At 40.1% G+C, this 22,731-nt stretch overlaps 1 protein-coding gene across 2 annotated transcripts in view; it reads left to right on the top strand.

Annotated features, from left to right (window-relative positions):
* The window catches only part of TENM2 (teneurin transmembrane protein 2), a 3,267,991-nt gene that overhangs the window by 2,900,038 nt on the left and 345,222 nt on the right, over positions 1 to 22,731 (top strand). The window lies entirely within an intron of this gene.

Below are 22,731 nucleotides of genomic sequence, written 5' to 3'. Positions count from 1 at the left end.
TTCCACCAACAGTGCACGAGGGTTCCTATTTCATCACATCCTCATCATCACTTGTTACTATCTTTTTCTAATAATCATTCTGACGGATGTGAGGTGGTATCTCCTTGTGGTTTTGATGTTGAACATTTTTTCCTGTGCTGTTGGCCTTCTGTAGGTCTTCTTTGGGTAAATATCTATTCAAGTATTCTGCCTATTTTTTAATTGGGTTGTTCATTTAGTGTTTTGTTTTGTATTGATATTAAGTCATGTTAAGTTCTTATCAGATGATTTGCAAAATCTTCCCCACTCGTTATGTTGCCTTTTCATTTTGTTGTGGTTTTTTCCCCCATTGTAGAAAAGTTTTTAGTTTGATTTGATCCATTTGTTTATTTTAGCTTTTGTTGCTTTTGCCTAAGAAGACTGGTCCAAAAAATATTGCTAAAAGACTGATGTCAAAGAGATTACTGCCTGTTTTCTTCTAGCAGTTTTATGGTTTTGGATTTTATATTCAAGTCTTTAATCCATTTTGAATTTATTTTTGTATATAGCGTAAGAAGGTGGTCCAGTTTCCTCCTTATGCATGTAGCTGCCTAGTTTTCCCAACACCATTTATTGAAGATACTGTCTTTTCTCCATTGTATATTTCTCTCCTTTGTCATAGATTAATTGACCTATATGCATGGGTTTATTTCTGGACTGTCTATTCTGTTCTGTTGATCCACGTGTCTGTTTTTGTGCCAGTAACATACTGTTTTGATTACTAGAGCTTTGTAGTATAGCTTGAAATTAAGAAGTGTGATGCTTCCAGCTTTGTTCTTTTTTCTCAAGATTTCTTTGGGCTATTGAGGGCCTTTTGTGGCTCTATACATATCTTAGGGTTCTTTTTCCTAGTTCTGAGAAAAATGTCATTGGTATTTTGATGGGGATTACACTGAATCTGTACATTGCTTTGGGTAGTGTGGACATTTTAGCAGTATTCCTCCAGTTCATGAGGAATGAAGTTCATATGCCTTTTCATTTGAAGATATGGTATATCTTCATAGTATTGGGAGAACTGGGGCCAGATATTTTCTTTCAAATGTCACAATTCTGAGAAAATGACAAGAACAAAGCATAATACATTTACTCCATTTCTAAAGATATCTTGTGTTGCTAAGTGTGTCAGCTCTCTTTAAAAGCACAGAAGCAGGGGTGCCTGACTGGCTTAGTTGGTTAAGCTTCGAACTTCAGATCAGGTTATGATCTCACAGTTCTTGAGTTCGAGCCCCACATTGGGCCCTGCACTGACAGCTCAGAGCCTGAGCCTGCTTCAGATTGTGTCTCCCTCTCTCTGCCCCTCCCCTGCTCATGCTCTGACTCTTTCTTTCAAAAATTAAAAAAAAAATTTTTTAAGCACAGAAGCAGGTTTTCCCACCCAAAGATAGGAGACTAAAACTGTTGACCCTCTGGATTTATGATAATGGTCATACGATGACATCACTTACATTAGTATAACATTTTCTGTTTCAAGGAACAAGCTTATGTACATTATTTCAGAGGTAAATGACAAATGAGCTTACAAGGCTATTGGGGTTTGTTTTTACTGATATTTTTAAAGTGTTTTTACTTAGGTGACCACATTGAAACATCAGGATATCTTACATAAATATTCTTTTTTAAAATATTTTATTTATTTCTGAGAGAGAGAGAGAGAGCATGAGCAGGGGAGGGTCAGAGAGAGAGGGAGACACAGAATCCAAAACAGGCTCCAGACTCTGAGCTAGCTATCAGCACAGAGCCTGATGTGGGGCTTGAACCCACGAACTGTGAGACCATGACCTGAGCTGAAGTCGGATGTTTAACCGACTGAGCCACCCAGGTGCCCCTTATGTAAATATTCTTAATTCTTTTTTGAAAATAACAACAAATGTAGTACTATTCTCTTGCATTATATCACAGCCAAAAATTACTTAAACCAAACAGAGGATGTCCATTTTAGATGGAGCAGGCATTTTCCATTTACTCCTTTCTGTGATTTCCTTGGCCTCCGTAGGTATTTGAATTTTTAGTCCCAGTTACCTAGCTTATTGACTTTGATGGTGGTGATGAGACTATAACCATTGTCATCAATAATAATCCCTGTTGGCATTACATTTTGCCTTTAGAAAACACTGTTATGTGCTGTATCTGTTTAAAACCCTCATTACCACCATGTGGTGAGGTACATACAAAGGGTACTAATACCCCTACTTAACAGATAAGACTTTTAAGGATCAGAAAACTCAAGTACCTTGTCAGTACTCTAATGGAATCAAACTTCCCACCACCAAGGTCTCCTATTATTTTCCCCCATGTGTGCAATGTGGTATAAGGCTTTGTGTATCTTTTCACATATATTAAGTCATAGTTTGTTTCTCATTTTGTGTTACATGAAGATATGCATGTATGTGTTTCAAACCACTGATTTGTTGTAACACACTGAATTAATAAACGTCTTACACCCTAGACTTACACTACCCCCAAAATATGCTCTTACTTTTGTTATTGATTCCCCTTGGTTTCCCCTAAGCTACCAGTAGCAGTTTCACCTACATTCAGCTTCTGTCTAACCTCTACACTCAGTGATGAGTTTAATGTATTTACCAAGTAAGATCATAACTTCCAATGGACAAATTATTTGGTTCCTTTGCACAGTTACTCTGCTTTTCTATACTTCCCTAGGTGGACTTAACAACAAGTACATAGGAAGAAAAGCTTACATGGGTCATGAAAAGGTTAGGTGAGTTTTAGGGAGTCTGGACCAAATATCTTTATAACAGAGCTGAGTTTTGTGCTGGTCTGCTAAGGTCACTGCTGAGGAGCTAAAAGGAGAAGAATTCAAAATCCAGTATTTTTGTTGTTGTTGTTATTTTTGATATGGGAGTATGCAATGTAGAAGATTGCCTCACCTCTGGTTCTGATGTTAGCCATGGACTGTCAGCACATCTTGATTAAATATCCACAGTACATCCATCGTGTCACAGGTGCTGGGCATTGCTTGGATTTGAAGGGCCATCGTCATACCAGAGCCAGCTCCCCTGGCTTCCTTCTGGCAATGTGTCTGACACTGATGAGTTGTGCAACTCTGAGACTCTGCTGGCCCTAACTTGCCTATGTTCTCATAGCAGCATAAGATCAGTATGAGATTCCTTTCTCAAAATAACCTGGAGGCTTCTACGGTTTGATTTTACTCTAGCCTGCCTTGGAAAAGATTCAGACTTTCACAAGTGAGACTTCCTGTTGCTGAGTAAATTCTATTTATATTTCATTGTGTTTTGTTCTATGATGCCATAAGTCCTTTAGAGAAAGGGGCCTGTGATAGAAACAAATAAATATGATATATTCTTGATTAAAAGATGGCATTGATGGTAGATACCCTATAGACTGAATTACAGTATCCCATGGAAGGAAAAAATAAATGCTACATTAAAAGTGACCAATAATTGTAAAGTCCTAATTTCAGGAACATTAAATATGAAAAACTCTCTTTTCTGGGATGGAGAAAGTATACCATATATATGATATAAGCTAAATGCAGTTCCTTATACATGTATAGAAGATATATACCTACCTCGTATTCATGCCAAGTTGCATGTTCTGAACAACCTTGATTGAATTAGGTTGATCTAAGAAACATCCCATATTGCAATGCATCCAGAATTTTCAAGGGCCTCTATACAGGAGTGATTTTCCTTCTTGAGGTGGAGACCCAGTGGTAGAGCATGCCCTGTTGTCAGGGTACTGAACCAAAGCAGAGAACACATGGAAAGAGCTTACATGGGATGGCAAGTGCCATCCAGAATCCGTTGTGCAACTACTTGGGGATGAGAGTGTTTCTATTTTCAAAACCTATTGTTTCAGAGGGCAAGACCAGAAAAAGACTTTGAAAACTGTTTCCTAGGGAGGGAAAAGTGGGAGTCCATGGGTTTATTTTGCCTCCATCACAGTTCTGAAAAACCCTCTCTTAGGAGTTCCAAAGTCTAATGCCTTATTCCCTTTCCCATTTGGACTATTGTTACCTTGGGCAAGTTCTTTAATTAACTTCTCTGTGTTTTAGTTTCACCATTTATAACACAGGGATAATTATGCTTCAAGATAATTTGTGGAAAAAAATAGTCTCTCCTTTGCACAGTGAGAAGCAGGCATGCCAAGTTACCATTACTGTTTATTAATAGTAATGACATACTACATGGACAGTAGAATCAAGCACACTCCCCTAGAGAACTTAGAACCTTTGTCCAGCTTCCCTCATTAAACCTGACATTAACTTGGAGATTCCTTTGGAGGCTATAGAGAGGTAGGGCATCCTCTCTTCACTGGGCTTCTTTTTCTCTTTCTGACTTTTTACTGTGCATCAGCACCTCCTGTAAACAGTTGGGCTACTCAAAATTGACAGACTATAAAAATCACAAGAGAAATTCAAAATGGGACAAAAACTGAGTAGCTGCTCAAGCCAAAGAGTTGGCAGATTCTAAAAACTAATCACATACCTCAGGTGTAGTGTTTATACACACATTTCCATGATCCTACCCCTTCCACAATTGCTCATACCAGTTCAAGGTTGAATGATAGATATGAGAAAAGCAATTTCAGAGAAGTTGAGCGTAACTTTAACTTCCTACATTATAGTAGAAAATTCCACCCATAAAACAACTAAGCACACTGATCAAGACCCCTGCCGTGTCCAATTAGACTTCTTTATAAAGGAACAACCTCTTTAACTTTGTGGGTTTCTGGAGGCTGTTTATCTTTCCTTTTGGCTTATCACAACTCTTAAATTACCTTAGCATATGCTTCGTTGCTACTATTTTTCTTCCTTTCCTTTGCCACAGGAAACAGAAAAAGGTTTTTATAAGAGGCATTTCAACAAAGTGTTAGAGGGGAAAAGACTTTGGTTAATGAAATAAAGAAATAATTTCCAAGGGCTTTTAAAACTATGTAGTAGGACAATCGTTCAAGTATGGGAGCCAACCCCTAAGCAAGATTAAGTCTTATGGGTGACAGAGGAACTAAGTTTGATGTGTCAGCTTTGAAACCCTAGTTTCTGTGCTCCACACAAGTTCAGGGTGCAAACAATGATGATTCACACGCTTTTGAACATGGTCAAATAGCACATTGTATGTAGTAAGCAATCAAAGTTTTGTGGTGTTTCATTTCACCCAAAGATTTAGCCTCAATATGTCTATTGACTCCAAGAAATATGGCAAGGAATTTCAATGCAATGAACAATCATTTATACCTCTACCAGGCCTCTTTCACATTGTAAGTATTTTATTAGATGATCAATTCCTTGAGAGTGGAAGCTTTGTCTTACTTCTCTTTATATGGTTGCTACCTATTAAGTACAGTGCCTGGTATGTTGGAAGCCAGAGGTGACTCTTGGTGGGAGGGGGAGTAGGGAGGTTTGAGGAGATAGGTGAGTGGATGGGGTGGATGGAGAGAAAAGACTTGGCTTTCTCTGTGTTTGAAGTTTCTGTGTTTTACCAGCGAAGATTGAGAATATAGGGCAAGATTCTCATGACTAAAAATTAGGCCAAAGCAGCATATTTAGTAAAAAGACATTTTCACTGTACTTAGAAGAAAACCAAACCATGTTCTGGGGCTAATGTGATATGATTTGGCCAGCCTAGCACTCATAACTTCTTATCTTTCCATTCTTTATTCTCCCCACTCTGCAACAACAATAGACACTTCTTTTTTTTGTTTGTTTGTTTTTTTGCATTTTTCAGAAGCACCAAGTTTTTTTCCTTTGACAGCTTTCCTCTTCCTGTTCCATATGCCTAGATCTTTCTCCTTATCTCCCCATGGCTGACTTGTTCATTCACTTGGCTCAAATATTATCTCCTCATACAGGTCTTTCTGATCCAGATTTGTTCTTTCCCCTTTTCCTGTGTGCTCAACACCCAAGACAGCACCTGACATTTAGTACGTATTCAATAAATGTTCGTTGGGTGATTGCCAAACAATAATTCAAATTTTCCAAACATTCAGTATGTCAATAAGAAATTCTTGAGGTCATTCTTCTTCCAAAATTTCGATAAAAAAAGCAAACAATGTAAAATGCAAATCCAGGGTGGAAATGTTCTGTTTGTTTTGTCCTCCTAAATAACCAGAAACTAAGTGTTTGACTCCTATTGACTGCTACCCACCCACGCACCCCACCCCTACTCTCCTCTCCCCAAGTAAAAAGGAAAGGAGGGAAAGACACCTGGGTGGCTCAGTCAGTTAGGCATCCAGCTTCAGCTCAGGTCATGATCTCATGGGTTCATGAGTTCGAGCCCCTTGTAGGGCTCTCTGCTGACAGCTCAGAGCCTGGAGCCTGCTTCAGATTATGTGTCTCCCTCTCTCTCTGCCCGTCCCTTCCTCTCAAAAATAAACAAACATTTAAATTTTTTTAAAAAGAAGGCAGAGAGAGGAGAGGAAAGAGAAAGAAAACAAATAGAAAAATCTTGGAAAAGGTAGGATCAAAGTTTTGAAAAAAGTTGTAAGTCTTTTCAGAGCCTTTAATATGCTTATGTGAATGGGGGATCTCTAAGAGATGAACAAATACCTTACTTCTCAGTTATTTGACCAGGCAGCATTATTGTTTCTTCTCTTCCTCAATATTTTTGGGATGAATCTTTGATGGCATATGTTTTGGGAAACAAGAAGTTAGGAATCACCATCTGCTAAACATTTACTATAGGCATTTTAAGTTGGTCACTGGACTTGGGTCCCTTTGCCTTACATTAATGAAGAAAGTGAGTCTCACAGAATTTGGCTGACTTGACCAAATCAGCCTAACCATCAAAGCAAGCAAAGGACCTAAGATTTGAATGGACCTAAGATTTGAACTTGATATTCCCCAAATATTGCTTCTAATTAATTAAAGCAGTTGTTCTTGCCAGCAATCACTAGAATCCCCTTGACAGCTGGTAAGATACAGATTTCTAGGCCCTATATCAGAATATTTGACTTAAGAGTCCTTAGATGACAGGATCTGAAATTTTGTATTTTTTTTTTTAATTTTCAACATTTATTTATTTTTGAGAGAGAGAGAGAGAGAGAGAGAGAGAGAGAGAGCATGAGCAGGGGAGGGGCAGAGAGAGAGGGAGACACAGAATCTGAAGCAGGCTCCAGGCTCTGCGCTATCAGTACAGAGTCCTATGCAGGGCTCCAACTCATGGACCAGACACTGAAGTCAGATGCTTAACCAACTGAGCCACCCAGGTGCCCCTCTAATGTGTTCTATGGTGGTGTCTGATATTGCTGGTGTGGGTAATTTTGAGAACCACTGGCTGAAACGGTGACAGTCAATATTTAATGTTTTCTGTAATAATGTTTTTAGAGGCATAAGGAGCTAAAGCCTCTTTCAGGTAGTTTTTACTGCCTTAAAATGATACAACTAATTCATTTTGATCCTACAAATATTTATTGAGACTCTACTGTTATAGACACATTATTCAATATACAGGGAGTGAGCCATTACTAAGAGCAGGTACATGGCCTCAGGGAGACCCTAACCTAGTTTGTGACAGTGCATGTGAGCAGAGAAGGGCATACTGAGTCCCCTCTCAGCCTGGGCTGGAGCTAGGACTGGGGAAACTCTCCCACAGAGCTGACACCTGCCTGGCATCCTAAACCGTGACTCGTAGTCAGCTGGAGCAGGCAGGTGGGTTTTCAGGAAAAGCCACCAGCAAGTGTGAAAGCCTGGCAGTAGTAACATAGTGCACCTGGGGAGATCTTAAAATGCTGATGCAGAGCCCTCATGCAGGTGTGTCTGGATTCAGGCGAGGAGAGGGAATAACTGGGTATGAGGGTGGAATCTGGTGGTCAAGGGCCTTATCTGCAAACCATGGGTTATGAATGGAAGGCAGAGAAGGAAGAAAGCTCACGGTGGAGGTATGTGACCCCTGACCAAAATATATGACATCTACTATTTGTTCATACATGGATTCATTCAGTAAATATTTTTGAACTAGTGCTAGATGATGGGGGCAGTAGAAAGGAGTCGAACTTGAATCTGTCCTCTAGGAAGAAAAAGAAAACATTTATAATCTAAAGTCCAACACTGAGATGAAAATGTGCCCTTATTAAAAGGCACCAGGATACAGAATGAAAGTTCTGGAGTGACATGAAGAAAAAGAGCTTGCTTGCTGGGAGAATCACTGAACCTGCATTTGTGGTGTTTGTGGTCAGAGGGAGTCAGAGCTGGGAGGTAAAGCCAGTCTCCATTATCAACCTCTCAGGACCTTTCTGGATATTTTTATAGATGGCTCTCTGATTTCCCTCAAAGAGTGTAGGGATAGAAACTGGGAACTGTAAACTCCAAGGCAGTTAGAGAGAAATTGCTTTTAGAATCATGTCTGCTTTTTCCTCCTTGCTAAACATTCAGAAAATAGCTAGCATGTGCGTTTCCCTAGCCTGATTAAAGGGTGGATGTGCAAGCCTCTAAATAATTGCTGCATGAATCTTTATAACCACCCGAAATGAGCTTAACTCGGTTGGTCTGTGATGGCAGAAAGGCTTATAATGTTGGGCTCATCATTCTATCGTGCTTCAAAGAATGGGAGGCAGAGGCCCAGCTCCATTCTTCCCTCACTTCTTGATTAATCCACACTTTTAGAATATGACTAAGGACTGACTGATGAGCTGGTTTAGTTTAGCTTTGTAGGATTTTTTCCCCCAATTTAGCAAGCAATGAGGACCCATGCTATTTCTACTCTTTCATTTGGTTGTTAAGTCTCATTTGTGCCATTAGCTGAACTGGTACCGGTCATGGTACCTTTTTTTCCCCCTCTGCTCAGATCCTTCCCTTATAAAGTGGTCATAGTCAAGACAGCCCGGGTAAACTTTGGTTTTTGGCATAAGAACAATATTAGCTAAAGAGCTGGTTGTAATATAGATGCTCAGAAAAGTAGGGAAAAATCATGTTTTGAAAAGATGTATAAACTCCATTCCAGATTATATTCATCATCTTTCTTTCTTGCTATAAAGTCTCAAGAATTCAGGTAGGAATGCTATTTACAATGATCTCTGTCAAGAGATGCTGAATACAGATTTATCTGCCTGCCAGGTCAGAATTACCTTTAAAACCTAAATGAAATGAAAAAGGAGAAACCACATTCTTCTCAGTAATGGGATATTTCTGCAATTGCCTTGTTGGCATCCATATTCTTTGCCACATTTGTAACAGCTGCCTTGAGCTAGTCCAAAGGTCCTATTTTAGGAGGAAGGAAAGGAAGGGAAGGGAGGAAAGAAGGAAGAAAGAAAGAAAAGAGGGGTAGAGATGGAAGAAGGGAAGGAAGGGAGAAGGAAGAATGAAGATGATTAATTGGCAGATAGACACTGGTAGGATGATAAGTAGAGAGAGAAACAGAGATACCTAAACTCATGAGCTTGGAAAATCCCTTAGGAGTTTGAGTTTGAAAAGCACACACAAACAGTCCGTGTAATCTGTACCATAGTTTTTTGCTTGTTTTGCATCTCTTGGGCACCTGGTATCACCCTAACTATTGCAAATGGGGTCAGAACATTAATAGTCTTTTCACTGTGGGCAAAGTGATTACAGAGATAAGGGATTTGTGAATAAAGGACATGACTACCTCTTACCTCCTGCTCATCAGGGTCATCTCTAAGAGCTATTTGTTGCAGCATTGCTTAGGGTTTCTTAGTCTACTCAGACCTAATGAAGTGTGACTTTCCTCTCAATGAAGTCACCTTCAGATGCCTCCAGTAGAACAGTTTAGTGCATGATGCTCAAAGTCTGGTCCCCCTCAGGCCAGCAGCATCAGCAGCTCCAAGGAACTCACTAGAAATGCAAATTTTAGCATCCCCTTCACCTCTCTCCCCAGACCTGCAGAATCAGAAACTCTAGGGGTGGAGCTCAGCAATCTGTGCTTTACCAAGCTCTCCAAGTGATCCTGAGACCTGCTGAAGTTAGAGAAGCACTGATCTTATAGTGGAGTCTTGCTTAGCTCTGTCTTTAAACTATAGTTTGTAGCCTGGATTACACATTGGAATCACCTCGGGAGTTTGAAGCAATGTGGATACCTGGGTACAGAGATTCTGATATAGTAGGACTAGGGAAAGGCCTGGGCACCACGGTGTTTAAAATCTCCCCAGATGTTCTTGAGGAAGGGTTCACATGGAGGCGGGTGCAAGACAAACTGGGGTGAGGGGCTACAGAGGTACAGAGCATTAGCCGGTTAATGCAAAACATAACCCAGGCTCTCAGCAGTGAGCTCACCCTGGGCTGTGTCTCATTGGAGGCTAGGAGATGCTAGGACTATGACAGGAAAGAAGCCATAGACCCTGCATGTTGTATGAATGTGAAGGAATAAAAGAAAAGGAAAAATCAAAGGGAGTTCTGGGTTCTTGAGTACGGCTAGGAAAACCATGAGGTCCTTCTTAGCAAAAGAAAGACTGGGTTTGGGGAAGGAAGGAGATCATTAATGGGAGGCAGGAAATACATCTGACCCCAATCAGCTGGATTGATCTGATGGTGATGCCCCACAGGCAGCTGAAATTTGGGTCTGGAATTCCAGAAAGAGACATGGAGAGAAAGGAAGAATGGATGGGAAGAGAAGAGCAAGAAAGGAAAACAGACTGTGAGAAATGCTAGGAAATACTTGGACTGTGTAGTTACTGAACAGAGGTGACATCTGAAGCCTGGGGACAGATGGTCATTCCTGACAGAGGGTATGCCAACTGGAGGCAACAGGTCTGAGGACACAGACTCCAACATGTTCTGGAAAAAGAGTAAAGAGAACAAAAGAGAACAAAAGGGGCCAGAATTAGGAGAAGAATCACAATCACGTTGATGTAGTGTCATCAAAGCTAAAGAAGGAGTATGTAGGGGGACAGAGGCAGGAAATCTAATCCCCAACTGTATCAAATGCTAAAGACTGGCAGGGAGCAGAATGTGCGATATGTCAGGTAAGAAAAAGCTGGCAGTCATAATGACAGCCATAATGATAATAACTTGTGGTTACGACCCTTTTAACATGAGCCAGGCCCTTAGTCAAGTGCTTTATGTTAACTCAGCAACAGCCCAGGAAGTACTAGGTATCCCCATTTTACAGATGAAGAAATTGAGGCACGGAGATACAAGTACGAGATTACACGGAGAAAAGGGGGGGGGGGAGCCTGGATGAGAACTTGGGGCAGTCTGACACTAGACATCTGGCTTTTCTGTGGAAACCAGCATGACCCATTTAGAAAGCACTGCCTGTGGGTGGAAAAACCAGCAGGGGCTGGAGGTCTTTGTCCAGGTAGATGAAAATACCTCCCAAGTTGCTCCAGAATTCCGTACAGAAAGCGGGCTCTCCTGCCTGAGAGAATGTTGCTGGGCGAATGTGCAAGAGCCCATCAGGACAGAAGGAAAGCAGCACACTAGATTCTGACAAAAAGTTGACATTTGAACAAAGAGAATTAAATAAAAGAGAGTATGTTAAATTAATTTGAAAGGTCTTGCTTAAATCCACTCACACAAAGGCATTCTCAATTAAGGCTTTTATTCTAGCCTTGGCTCGCCTCCCTGAGTTGAGTTAGCACCGCAGCTCAGAGCTCATTGGCGATGATGCCAGGGAAAGTTCATTTCACACCTGAAATGGTTAGACCTCATACTGTTTCTTACAGTGTCTTTTCGTTTGTGTCCTCATCCCGCTAAAAAAAGAAGGTGGGGGGGTGGATAAAGGAATGATATCTTCCTCTGGAAACATCACACGGAGGCAAACCTTTCACTTTGGTGCATAAGGAAAGCCTTAGATGTGAGGGGACAGAGAGATTTGAAACAGCATTGGCACTGCCCTTGCAATTAAAAAAAAAAATCATCAAAGCGCTTTACATACATGAAACCACCAACACTTATGTGGGGGAGGAATTATTATCTGTGTATCGTGAAGGTGGAAATTGTGGCCCTAAGAGGTTAAACGATATTCCCAGCAGGCAAGAAAGAAAACTTTCCCAGGCCCACATGAGAAGTTCTATATTTGTATTTGTTTTCTAATTAAGGCTCCTCTGATGATCCAAAGTAAAATTTGGGAATTGGGGTAATGATTTATAAATGCAAGGTTTTTCAATATCATTTCCCATGTTTGGAAGGGAAATTTGGCTGTGAGGAATAATTGCAAATGAGCTAGATGGAGGAGGCTGACACAGATTAGTTTTTGAAGCGAGCGGATTGGAGGATTGGCCTTGTTTTCAGAATGTTAATTTTCTTGTTAATCATGGTGTTGGTTAATAACTACCTGGTTATAATTGTGGCAGGGAGAGAATGTCTGAAATAGGTCATGCCTTCAGTCAGCGTGGAGTGTCCCATCTTGATGGAAGCACAAAGGCTGGAGAGGTGGGTGGGGCAGGTGGGTAGTATCCATGGCACCATGGCCAGTGTTGACCTTGCCAGGGAGGGGAGGACTGTGGTGACAAGCCCAGGGAGCTTTTCTGTTGGAGACTGGCCGTTCAGAACACATGGGAATCCTCCAGGGGGACAGGAGAGTAAAAACAGCCTGATGTGTCTTTTTTGAAATGGATGTGCCTTTTCATTCCTTGAACCTATTTTTGGTTAATGACATGAATTAACTCTCCTCTTTTTTTCTATATTCTGTGAACATAGGAGAACAATTGGAATATACAGACAAGATTTAGGGAGACAGTTAAGACTGTGCAAAATGACATGCCCAGAGATATTAGTAAACTTTGGATATATAGCTTTCCTCCCTTTTCCTTTCGCTCTCTCTCTCAGTATGCATTCGAAATAGTAAAATAGAAGATCCATAAGAGCAGAAACTTTGTCTTAATTGCTTACCAGAAAATAATTTGCACCAGAACTGTTCCTGAGTACAGAGCAAATGCTTAATAAATATTTGTTTATTGTCTTATAAGGACAGAAAGAAAAAATACATTATTCTTATTATATATGATATATTATACACATAATTATATGTAACTTCAGAGTCATACAGTTTTTCAAATCGTGACATGAGATACTACTCTGTACATTCCCTCTTTTGTATGGCAACATACCGCAGCATGAACCAGCACACAGGAACACAACATGATTGGGGCTCTGGAGTCACCCCGGTTGAGTTGGAATCTACAGTCCAACACTTACAAGTGGGGTGACCTTAAGTATTTCTTTAGATCTCAGTTTCTTAATCTTCCAATAATACCTATCTCATAGCAACCTTGTAAAAGAAAAAAATTAGTATATATAATGTGCTTAGCACTATGACTGGTATGTTCAAAATTGCTTGTAAGTACTAGTTATTAATATTAGTGTATGTTATTAAATATTATTCCGAGCATCATATTAATGTTATTCCATCATGCTGTTGTATTATGTCAGGCATTTTTGCTCTTTCCATTTTTTTGGTAAAAAAAAAAAAAATCACTGCAAAGATTATCCTTCTATAAAAATTTCTGTATCTCTATAGTTATTTCCTTATGATAAAATTGTAGAAAGGTAAACATGAGATAATAGGCAGTGGATCTAAGTTTATATATTGCCAAAAATGTGTTTTAGCAGCACAGAAATCGCCAACAGTGTATGAGCCGAGCTCTTTCCTTTTCGCCATTTATGCACATTCATTTTGAAGAACAAATTCTCTTCCATTTCTTCAGGCCATCTTGAGTTAAACCAAGGAGTTGCTCTGCCAACAAACAATAGCTTTGGGTGTTGGTGCATGTGAGGGGGCTGTGGGATGGGGTGCAGAGGTGTAGACCTTCTGTCTTGGGAAGCTGCATGAGTATCAGAGATGAACCAGGCTGTCCCCTTCAAAAAAATCTAAGTGCTCAAAGCCAAGTGTAGAAAGTGCTGTACTCAACATGTGGACCAGGGCTGGAATCTCCAGGATGGAGGGGGGAATCTCTGCTGCTGTGATTGGTGCACTTGGTTGCCTTGTCATTTTCATTACCTTGCCCTTCTCAAGATATCAGATTCAAGGCCATTCCAGCCTCCTCCTCAGCCTCCAGCTTCTGCCTCTGTGACACAAGTAATATAACTCACTTCCTGGGGCTGCCCCAGTATAAGAGGATTAATCCCTCCTATGGAGTTACCTCCTCAAGAGGAAAACTGATAAGATGGTTGTAAAACTCCTCAGAGAAATGGAATGAGTTGTATAAATAAAGTGTTATGGCAGCCGACTCATCGAGAATGAGACCTGATGTCACTTAAATGTTTTGGAGCTCTCTGTATCTTATGAAGGGGAACCTGTTTTCATATTGCAATGCTTCAACTCCGCCTGTAAAGTGATCGTGTGTGACAGTTTGCTTTTGTACTCCCCCGGTTTATATGAAAGGAGCGAGGCACTTAGGTTGGCTGTATTTGTTCCGAACAGGAAAACAAATCTGGCATTTTTACATATTATTCTGTACTCCTGGGAAAAATAGCTTTGGCAGCCTAAGGGAAATGCAGTTCAAACTGTAGCAATTCCCTTGAATGTTTTGATGTAAAGTAAATCCACCATTTGACTGGATAGCGTGTTCATTCATCTAATAATCACTGCATACCTACCCGCAGCTGGCACCTTCTAAGCCCTGTGGGCCTCACAGTACCTAAGAAGGATGTGGCTCCTGACTTCATGAAGCTTCTATTCTAAAGGGGAATGTAAAATCTTGGAGTAATAAAACTATGATGACCAGTGTGAGTGCTGAGACAAAAACATATCATATGCTGAGAATACACACACACTTCTACTTAGAATAGAGAGGAATACTTTTGAAGAAGTGACACTAAGTATAAATCTGAAAAGTAAAATTGAGATCACCATGTAATAAGGTTTGAGGGGTGGGGTGGACAGTAGGAGGGCTTTTGTTTTCCTACAGAGACTAGCAAAGACAGGCGCCTGGGTGGCTCAGTTCATTAAGCGTCCAGCTTTGGTCCAGGTCATGATTTCATGGTTCCTGAGTTCAAGCCCCGCATCGGGCTCTCTTTGGATCCCTCTTTCTCCCTCTCTCTCTGTGTTCCTTCCCCACTCACTCTCTCAAAAATTAATTAATTAATTAATTAAACAATAGCAAAGAAAGGGCCGGGAAAGCTCTTGGTCATGTTGAGGAACCAAAAGAAATTGTGTGAAGTTGAGATGGAGAGAGCCTGAGATTTACCTTGAGAGGGAAAGTAGATGGAAGTCAGACCCACAGCATCTGCATTGCCTGGGAGCTGATAAAATGTATAAAATCTGAGGGGTGCCTGGGCGGCTCAGTCGGCTAAGCGTCCGACTTCGGCTCAGGTCATGATCTCACAGTTCCTGGGTTCGAGCCCGGTGTCGGGCTCTATGCTGACAGCTAGCTCAGAGCCTGGAGCCTGTCTTCTGATTCTGTATCTCCCTCTCTCTCTCTGACCCTCCCCTGCTCACACTGTCTCTCTCTCTCGAAAATAAATAAAAAACATTTAAAATATATATATATGTATAAAAGAAATATATATATATATATACACACACACACACACATATATATTTATGTATATAATCTGAGCCCCAGCCCAGAGCTTCTGAATTAGAATTGCCATTGCACTAGCCTGGGTTCTCAGGTGGTTCGTGGACCTACATGTTAAGGTTTCAGAAGCACTGGTACAGGTAAATGGCATGAGGTTCAGGTTTTGTTTCAATGACAATGAGAAGTTATTGATAGGCTTTAAGCATCATGTGGCATGCTCTAACTACATCTTTAAAGACCACTCTGGTTGATGGGGAAGGACTGGAGAGTAACAAGAATGGAAGTTAGAGGACTAGTTAGGAGGTTGTAGGGGCTCATTTAATCAAGAGGTGAGTTTAATCAAGACTGGATTACAGAGAAATTCCAAACATTGCTGTGTACCTGTGAAACTATTCTGCTATCCCAAGAGTATGAGCAAACAGAGAAAAATATGTTCCCCAGGCAGTAAAGTAGAAAATTTATTTCCTCTAAATGAGACCCTTTGTCTTCGGACTTCCAGAGAGTGAATAGCACCATAGGGTTGGATAAGACCTGACAGTCCTTCTTTCCAAAGTGTCATCATATAGTTAAGAGCTTTGGCTGTTGAAACATCAGAACTGCATCCCCAACCCCCTACCTTGCCAGTCCCCTACCTGGGCAACAGTGATGCTGTTTCCTGGACTCTCTATGTTCTAGTTTCCTCACTAATACAGAAGGAATAACAGTACCATAACACTTTCTTCAGTTAGTTGGTGTGTGTATTAATTGCAAAAATGAATTTATGTTACTGAGCAAGGTAATTTAATAAAGGTTCTACAAACACAAGATATTAACATTAGTAATATTATTTCACAAATGTGTATTGAGCACCTACAACAGGCTAGAGAGAGTGAGTGCTGAAGCCTACATGAAAAAAATAAATGCCCACCACCTCTTGCTCACAGAGATTGCAAGCTCATTGGGAAAATAGGTAAGGAAGATGATGAAAGCCAGCCTTGAAGGCCATTTTTATTTCTTTCTCTGCATTTCCCACTTATAGCTCTGTCTCCTACTCTGAAAATTCAAAACATAAAAGGAGCCCAATGTAGAAAATTTCTCACCTGTATGTTCTCCCACTCAGAGCCAAGTTAACTTCAACTGTAGGTAGAATGAACTACCATCCCAGCCAGCCTGGTGTTAACCCTGAAAGGGCTGTGTCCCGAGGACCCCAGATAGCCACAGACTAGATATAAAGCCTTGAGCAACTCTTCAAGCTTCAGTTTCTTTATCTGCAAAGTAGGATTTTAATGCCTAGCCTGCATGTCTCAGGACATGGTTGAAGGATGAAATTGCACAACATTTCATACCATCATATAAATGGGGATGTTGAGTCCCAACCATTTCATCGTCCCAATCATTTTTATTAGGGCAACCATATATGAAAATAGTTGAGGTAAAAGGGAAAAAAATCCCCAAATCTGAACATAACTGTTTCCTGGAAACCCTCATTGGTCTTCATTCAGTTTTCAGACAGTCAGAAATACATAGATAGGAACTTCTAGGTAAAAAAAAAAAAAAAAACAGCTCTCCAGCCTCATTCTTTTGTAATGGAAAGAGGTGACTTGGTGTTATTTAGGAGGTATTTGGGATATAGCAAGTTACTGCTAATGAGATGAGAGATTCGACCTGTTGAATGAATAAAAATGAGCCGTCATGAATGATGATTATGAGAAGCTAGAGTCACACCAGCTCGTGGCGGTGGCATGCTGTCTGTAGCTGGGCCAAGGCTGAGATTTTTTTCAATGAGAGCATCTGGCTTAAAAATTCCACCAGAGGGGGAAGGGGGTGGTGCAAGGAAAGTCAAGTAATCCCTAGGAGACCTTTTTAAATTGAGCGCGCAAGGGACTAGTAAAAGAATATACCAGTGTGTGGATGAGAAAATGCAGGAGTCTCTACAAATAGGAGAATTCGGGATATCTGTGTTTGAGAAATTCTTTTGGACAAAAGCGGAGAAAATGACATTATCTGTAATTAGAAATAATAATGTGTAATTGGTTCATTTGCCATATTTCTACAGTTCTGATTTAGTTGAACAATGTGATCATTATGCCACCAGTTTTCAATAGAGGTGTCACAATGAAAAATAATTGCAATATTCCACAATATTAACTGCACCCTAATTGCAAAAGTTTTGAAATATAATTACCATGAAAGCTAATGCGACAGGGAACATTAAGCATAATTAGTGTTTTTTAAAAAAAGGAAAAACTGTTAGGAGCTTGTTATTGTCTAGTAAGGTAGCTTCAAATTAGCTGGCTGTAGAGCACTTTCATCTTGCTTTTCTATAATTTTCATTATTAGCACAGACTGTAATAAATTTATTTGACATAGCTCACACCTGCCAACCCTGCAGGAGATAACTTATAATGTGCGCCAGCCCCAAGATTTCCCACTGAACCTGTCAGTGCTTCCTACAAGGAGGCAGCCAGGAGTGAGGTTATTTAAAAAAAATAAAATAAAATAAAAACCCTCAATTGCACATTACACAGTTCAGATTTAACACTTAAGCTGTGTTTTAAGTAATTTCCGTAGAAAGCCAATGCTCTAGGAATGCAATTAAGAGCCTCTTGTGGGTGGTGCTAAACAATCAAATCAGTGAACATTTCAAAGAGCTCCTAAGGCGCAGGCCCGCTCTCCAGTGGCTAGCAAACCCTGCTGGGGAGCGGACAATTAGCCCGTGCACCTGTTTGCCTGAGTACAACCCCTGATTTTCTGAGAAAGGCACCACTACCCACCAACCCCGAACTCAGTGGCCACAATCAAACCCCTCAATTTCTCCTTTGACAAAACTACTCAAGGACAGCATTCCCAAGCAATCATCTGCACCTCCTACCCATTCTGGCCTCAGTGTCTGTAATGAGGCTTAAGAGTCAAAATCTTGACTCCACACAGACCATCTGATTCAGCTAGGAGCGTGCTCAACACGGCGGGATGCATAACTCCAGGGGTAGCCATTCACATTGTTCTGTATGTAAAGTTGTGCATTGGAGGTGTCCAATGTGAATGATGCCCCGTGTTGCTTCTGATTTCTCTTTTTAGGCTCTCTGCTGACTGACTATATTACATTCCCTTGAGTAAGAGAGAGAGAAGAGAAAACTAGGAAAAGGAGAGGAGAGAGATTGGGAGTCGGTATTTTTGAGAACTGACATAGAGTGTTATTAAACAGACCCTCTATTCTAGAGGCATAGCAGATGATATTTCAAATGAAGGAAGAATATCAACTTCAGAGAGCATATATCTGAAATGTTAAATTCCATGTTCTTACATCTCCATTTTCAAACACACAGACCCTAGTTTGCAAAATCCTTCATCAGAAGCTGAACATTGTCACTTTAGATGTCACTCATGATGCCAACTCAGTAATAAAAAATGGTATATATAAAAGTAGGCAAAAAATTTTTTGTCTGGCCAAGATGGTCCTGCTGGCTTTAGTTCATTTAAGTCATCCTGAAAATGAAAATATATGCCTTTGTAAAGTTCTGTAGCATATTCATAGACCTAAGAATTCAGGAGGAGGTATTACCCCATCTTCTCTCTTGCTGCCCCACCATGGAGATTAAAGCAGCACCAACTTTGTATTAATAGCTGCACAATCAATTTTTAAACATAATGCTACCCTGACTTAATTTAATCTGATAGAGCTAAAGCCGTTTCCTCTTAGGAAAACATGAAGTTCTCTGTTGCATAAAGACATCATGTGCTATAGCAAAACAACCACAAGAGAGCAAGTCACTTCTCAGTATACTTCAGTTTCCTCATTTGTAAAATGAGGGTGTTCAACCCGATGATCTTCTAGGGTCCTTTCAAGAGCTCACATTTTCTGTCACAAAATTAGTTTTGAGTGGAGCATTGTCTTTGATTGTGTGTGTAATATTTCTGGCCAATTCTCTCTTCTCAGAGTCACCCTGTTCTATCATTTCTCTTGTCAGACCACAAGTTCCGTTAGCAACGGGTGGGCCTTAAAGTGTCTTCTGGAGACTACTGGCAAGACCTCAGCAGGCTGTAAATCCTTGGAGGGAAAGTCTGAATCTATACGTCTATTCTTCTCTTACCCTGCCTCCTTCCCTCCGTCTCTCTCCCCAACACAGCCCTTAGCATATCAGTTCTCAACAAATATCCCCTGACAAAAGAGAAGAGAAAGCCAAACCTTGGCAGTTCTCCAAGCAGAGCATAGTGCTTGCTTGGAGAGAAAGCTACCACGGATCAGAGTTAATCTTTAGGTCTACAAGGCATGGGCATCTTAGGAGCTTCCCTTAGTTCAGCATTTGAAGCCCATAATCTGCTGAATACAGTGCCTTTCAATTTATGGAAAGGGGTCATATATTTTAGTGGTTATGCATGACTTAAATAATGCTTAATGCTTATTATGATTCCTCAGTGTGACATTTCTGCTGAATTTTATATTTTCATTTTCTTTTCTCTTTTTTTAAAAGCAAAAACTGAACTAGTTTTATTCTTTTCCAAGGGAGAGAGCTTCCTTTTCTAAGGGGAGGAGAGAAACAAGCTAGAAACTCCCAGCATAATTCTTTAAATCTTGGCTACTACAGAGAAGTTTTTTGGGTTTTTTTGTTTGTTTGGTTTTGGTTTTTACTTGATCCTGTGTCAGAGGTTAAAGTTGGACATTAAACTGGAAAGGGTTAGTGGGCTAGACATGTGATCATTGTCTTACTTTCAAAATAGTTGCTATGATCCCTTTGTCCTACTACATAATCATTGTGTTTAATCTCCCTGCTTTAGAGAATGAAGGATTATCAAAAGTATTGTTTCAGTGTCACTGTAAAATCACTCTTAAAGAGATCTACTTTGTCAGTACTCTGCTCTTGGCCTTCATTTATAATTGTATGGCCATTCATTCTTACTTGGCAGTACTCCTTAGGTTAGAATTTCTCTTTGAGTCTTAAGGACTAGCCTTCATTTATTTTTTTAATGTTTTATTTATTTTTAAGAAAGCGAGAGAGACAGCGGGAGCAGGAGAGGGTCAGAGAGAGAGGCAGACACAGAATCTGAGGACAGACTCCAGGCTCTGTGCTAGCTGTCAGCACAGAGCCCAACACGGGGCTCGAACCCATGAACCACGGGATCGTGACCTGAACCAAAGCCGGATGTTCAACAGAGCCACCCAGGTGCCCTAGGACTAGCCTTCATTTAGCAATCAGTCATCAAATTTGTATTTGAATTTAATTTTTAAGTGAAAAGTACACATAGTTGGGATTTTAATACAAAGATTAGGGTGTTGTTCTATTACCCAAATGCAGGACTTTGCAGGACTTTATCCTGCAAACTAGAAATTCGATTTTGTACCAATGGTTTTATTTGGTAGAGAAAAAAACTTCAGGATAGCACTTAAAGCATGGATGGAACAAGAGACTACTAATAGATGTCAGGTGGCTAGAGAAAGTTAAGCCTTTGGAAGTTCACACCTGTATTTGCAATTGTGAGTAGGCTTTTTCCAACACAAACTACATTTGTACACAATGTTAGATTTAGTGTCAGTACATATATGTATTTTTAAACTTAAGAGCAAAATGGACCAGTGACTTGACTTCTAGAATTTGTGTAGGATTCAGTTTTGCCTTCTATAAAAACCTGGCACATTGGATGTGTAGCTTAATTATGTATCAGTAATACCAGAAAAATGACAGTTTTCTCTCCTGGTTTTGGCATTACAATTCATTTTGGCAGATACTAAACACATGTGTTATCACTTCTCATTCTTGCACCCAGGGCAGACATCACTAATCGATCACAGCCCTCTTTCCTGCTTGGAGCAGATGCAGCCTGCCAATACTTCTCAACAGTCCTCTAAGCAGCCACTACTAATCAATCAAATCGGCATGCACGATGAAATGCATTTGCTTTTCAGGGCAATAATCACATAAATTGGCATTCTCACAGATGTGATTCCCTGGGGTAACCAGGATGCCAAAACCTATTATAATTGCCTCTTCAAAATGTGTATTTAATACTTTCTTTTCCTCCATTATAAATAAAAAGAATAAAGACATGCAAAGTAGGTTCTGTTTGGGAAAGAAACTTCTAACATCCTTGAATTTCTTTATGGATCTGAGATCCAAACTGTTCTTGCACAAAAGGAGCCATCATTGAAATCCACTAACTTATAGTTCACTTCATATTCATTTCCTCCAAAAAAGGAAAGCACAACCCTTATAGTACAACTTTACTATTATTAAATCACTCTTCTATGGGCGCATAGTTCTGAATACTTAGCATCCTTTGTCTTGAATACTGATACTAAATCGTGTCCTTCCACAGAATGAAATATTCTGAATCTTGAAAGAGTTATATTTATAGAGGAATAATTTATCCTAAGTTACATTAAAATAAGTAAATCCGTGGCAGCACAGTTAAATTCATAAGAACAAGAACCTATCATTACTCTCAGATTCTCTTTAGATCTCTGCTAAATTGAGGACTATGCAATTTATGAATACATATTTTTTGGTTAAACAAACCCTAGGAAAAAAGCATGTTTATGCATCAAAAACCTGTTATTAAGAGCTCAAAATATAAACTTCTTATTAGAAGATTTGAATTTTTTTCCAACGGCAACAATCTCTAGAATTAAGAGTGATTTTATATTTCCTTTTGTGATAAGGGATGATCATATCATGTTTTTCTTGATATAAATATAACTGCTTGTGGTTTTAATTATTACTGTAGAATGGAATCATTTCACAGAAATGGCAATTCATGCTGTAGAGTGGGTAGTGAGGTGAAAAATCCAAATGAGACCAATAAATATCTGTTGAGCACCTGCTCTGTGTTAGGCACCAACACTAGAACTGAGATACCTTTGAGTAGTCCTGGAAGTTCCATAGGAGAGCCCATACTGGGATGCAGGATGCTGTGGGCAGTCAACCCCTAGCAGTCACTCATGCAGTGAATATTTATTGATGTTTTCTTTGTGTCTGACAGTGTCCTTGCCTTCCAGGGGCACTGTTAGACTACAGAAATATGTACAACCAGCAATGATGGCTTACAACCCATGAATGATTCATTTTAAGTTTCTCTTGAATGAAGGTCTTTGGGGGGTCAGTAACCATGCCCTCTCTAGTTCATGTTGGATCCCCAGCAAGTAGCATAGTACTAGCACAGAGTAGGCACAGAGTAAACACATGCTGATGAAATGGATTCCACAAAGTCAGCGGGAAGAGGCAGTGAGTGAGTTAATGTTATTTATTTTGCATATTCCTTTCACAGACAATGAGCTCCCTAAGGGCAGGACACAAGTTTGTTATCTCTGTATTCTGAGATCTTAGAACCGCAGAGCCATACCAG

This window comes from Crocuta crocuta, unplaced genomic scaffold, assembly GCF_008692635.1.
Source record: "Crocuta crocuta isolate KB4526 unplaced genomic scaffold, BGI_CrCroc_1.0 scaffold131, whole genome shotgun sequence".
NCBI lineage: Eukaryota > Metazoa > Chordata > Mammalia > Carnivora > Hyaenidae > Crocuta > Crocuta crocuta.
The sequence above is the reverse complement of the archived record's forward strand: the minus strand, read 5'-3'. Positions and strand labels throughout refer to the sequence as shown.